This window comes from Vombatus ursinus, unplaced genomic scaffold, assembly GCF_900497805.2.
Source record: "Vombatus ursinus unplaced genomic scaffold, bare-nosed wombat genome assembly UNPS02014816.1, whole genome shotgun sequence".
In the NCBI taxonomy this organism is placed as follows: domain Eukaryota; kingdom Metazoa; phylum Chordata; class Mammalia; order Diprotodontia; family Vombatidae; genus Vombatus; species Vombatus ursinus.
This window is the reverse complement of record NW_020954594.1, coordinates 430,005-433,500: the sequence shown is the minus strand read 5'-3', so window position 1 is coordinate 433,500 and position 3,496 is coordinate 430,005. Positions and strand designations below refer to the sequence as shown.

The 3,496-nt window shown below is 35.5% G+C and overlaps 1 protein-coding gene across 2 annotated transcripts in view; it reads left to right on the top strand.

Annotated features, from left to right (window-relative positions):
* Positions 1 to 3,496, top strand: part of LOC114023076 (olfactory receptor 8D4) — a 103,603-nt gene that overhangs the window by 84,585 nt on the left and 15,522 nt on the right. The window contains exons 2-3 of one of the 2 annotated variants that reach the window (XM_027835564.1): positions 274 to 440; positions 2,766 to 2,897. The exons of the other annotated variant lie outside the window; for it this stretch is intronic. The gene's annotated coding sequence lies outside the window, so the exon portion shown is untranslated. The remainder of the gene's footprint in view (positions 1 to 273; positions 441 to 2,765; positions 2,898 to 3,496) is intronic. 2 annotated transcript variants of the gene reach the window in all.

Sequence of the window (3,496 nt, the reverse complement as noted above, 5' to 3'; positions counted from 1 at the left end):
TATATTGTTGCCATCAGCTATGAACAGTACTGAGTCACCTTTTATTGGTTTAAACTTTAATGGACTTTTTTTGCCAGTCTGTTGTAGAAATGGCAAAGGGGAAATGAGGATGGGTTATCTTGACTTCCTAATTTCTGTGTTTAAAAAAAGTGTTCTTAACATTTCCCCCAAGTGATTCTTTAAAAAAGTTAAAATGAATTATTTTTAAAATTTATGACTTTTGTTTTTCATTGCATTTCTCTCTGACTGTAACATTCTCTTTCCCTCACCAAGGGAGCTATCCCTTGCGACAGAGATTAAAAAGAAAAAGAAAAAACATTTCAGTAATTACCAATGAACACACTGACTTTGCCTGATAACATACTCAACAGTTGACACCCACAGCCCCCCACCTCTCTAATGAAAGGAGGTGCATTTTTCATCTCTGCTTCAGAAACAAGGTTGGTCATTAGAACTACACATCATTTAACTTTATTTTATTATTCTTTCTATTTATATTATTTTAGTCATTGTATATATTGTTTTTCTGGTTCTGCTTCATTTACTCTGCATTAATTCATGAAATGACATGAGTTGTTTCCTTGAATTTATTTTCATAATGTCTTACAGTACAGTTATATTCCATTAATCCATATACCACAATTTGGCTTGCTAGTTCCCAATTGATGGCTATCCATTTTGTTTCTAATTCTTTGTAACACAAAAAGTGCTGCTATGAAGATCTTAGTGTATATGGGATTTTTCTTCCTATTTTTGACTTCCTTGGGATACATGCTTAGCAGTGGGATTCCTGGATCAAAGAGTATGACTATTTAGTCACTCTTTTATTTTATTTTATTTTTTTGGACAAGGCAATTGGGGTTAAGTGACTTGCCCAGGGTCACACAGTTAGTAAGTGTCAAGTATCTGGTCTAAGAACGTATTTGAACTCAGGTCCTCTTGTTAGTCACTCTTTTTAAAAAGTAAAATTCCAAATGACTTTTAGAATGGTTGGACGTATTCATAGCTTCACCAATAATGCACTGATATATCTGAATTCCCTCAGCGCATCAAACATTGAAAATTTATATATATATATCTTTGCCAATTTGTTGAGTTTGAGGTAAAACCTCAGAGCTTTTTTTTTTTTTTTACATTTCTATTTTTAGTGATTTGGAGTTAGTTGTTGGTATGGTTCATATGCTTTCCATATGGATGTTAGTTTGTGATTCTTCTTTTGAAGACAGTTTGTTCATACCCTTACGCCAGTTATCTCATCTCCTGTCTTGGAAAGAGAGATTTTATATTGTCTTATTCTCTCTCTTTCTCTGACTTAAAAAGAAGCTTGGAGGGCAAAAGCATGCATATGTGCTGTGGAGATGTGGGCACTGTGGTGGACAGCAGTTACTAACCCCACTGAGTTGCCTTAATATAGTACCTCTCTTGTAACAAGTAAGAATAGTCAATCAAAACAAATAAACACACTGGTCATGTATGAAAATGTGTGCTTTTTGCCTCCTCCTTTTTTCCTGAGGGTAAGAGGATTAGAGAGTGTCTCTCTCCATATCTCCACCCCTAACTGGGAACAAAGGACAGTCCAGGAGGACCTTGGGAAAGGAAATATTTTCATTTTTTCCCAGAAGATCTTTCACTGCTCATTAAAGCTTCTACTTTTTCCCCTGGTATTTTATTCCCCCCCCCCCCCTTTTTTTTTGCCTTCCTGTCATGAACTTTAGCCTTGTTCATTTGATTGAGTTCCTTGCTACATTAACTTTGGTACTCAGTGAAGAAATAAAAATCAGGAATTACTAGCAGAATTTAGAGAGGAAATTAATGAGGTAGTGGAAGGAACATTGTACTTGACTCAGAAGAAACCTGGGCTCAGACCTTGCCTCTGAGCTTGCTGGCCGTTGGTTAGAATACTTGACCTTTCAGGATCTCAGCTTTGGTCTGCTGCATTATTTGCCTTACAGATTTGCTCTGGGGCCTGAATGACATGACTTATTTAAAGAGCTTTGTAAATCTTGAATTTCTATGTAAATGTCAGATATTACTTTATTCCTTCTCTTGATTAAATAACTATTTCTATAATTATGTAAGTTATATAATAATTTATTATGTTATGTGATCATTTATTACAATTATTTATTATAAGTATTCAGACCTAGGAGAACCTCCTGCTGACTGAGTGTATATGGTGAGCAGCCTTAAGTCAAAGGATCAAAGATAAGGGGAGAGTGACTATACAATGTCATTTGTGCCTTAAGAGTGTGTGTCTGTGTGCATGTGCGTGTATATATGTAATATGCATGTTTGCATATTAGATATGCTTGCTTCTATTATGGTACATATATACACATATATGTGTATGTTTATATAATGTCAAGATAAGAGCAGAGAACACCTCTTAGAAACAAGGTAAATAAAAAAACTGGGAATATCTAGAAGGTAATGAAAATGTAAAATTGGAGTATTTTTTAGGTGTTTGGAAAAAGTTATTTGTACCAGCACTGAACTATGACTGTTGATTGTCATCCAGAGTGGTTTTGCTATGCTAAAATAAACTATCTGTGTTGTGGCTTAGATAAGGATTTTTAATTTATCTTCTAGAAGCCTGAATATAGATTGTAAATATCTAGATCCTTTGGAACCTTGTCCATATGGACTCATGAGAAGGAAGAAGTAGATGTTTTTTGTTTTAATTGTTTAGATTTATTCAGGTCTTTCTGTCTCCTCTGTAATCGTGCCTCTTATGATGCTGTTGTTTTGCTTGTTGCTCTTAATAGTTTGACCCACTGACGACTGGTATGATCTGTAAGATGTTAAGATGATGATGTGGGATGTCCTGTCTGACTGAAATTCAGGTCTGGAAGCCTAATGTGGATGTAACGATTAAGACAGCTCATCAATCACGTAATGTATGTAGATACTTTCACATGTCCTGCAATGATGCAAACTGTGAATATTACTGGTTAGAGTAGAACCCATTTTGATCATGGGATTGCATGTGAGATAAACACTTGATAAGTGGATCCATTAAAATACAGGACCAAATTGGTGACATAAAATATTACTGAGTGGGTGGGTCTTGGTGAAATAGCAACTCACCCATAAGGGAAGAAAAGCAGGCTGCTCACTGGAACACTCATGAAATAAAGACTGAAGTCATAAAAATGATTCTTAATGGAAATCTTACCATTGAATTAGTCCTAGGTGGATATATAGGAGCAATGGGAAGGATTAGAGAAGCAGCTTGAGGAAAGTGGTGGTAGAATGTATGTGTGTGTGTGTGTGCGTGTGCATAGTAAAAGATATAAATTGTTAATGTTTCAAGGGCTGAGGGAATTTAGACCCAATAATATTTATTGGTGGAGCTATGAATACATGCAACCATTCTGAAGGCAATTTGAAATTCTACTTTAAAAAATGATTAAAATGTCCATACCCATTGATCCAGAGAGCTTACTGCTAGGCAGCATATATCCCCCCAAGGGTGTGTGTATCTGTGTGTACATGG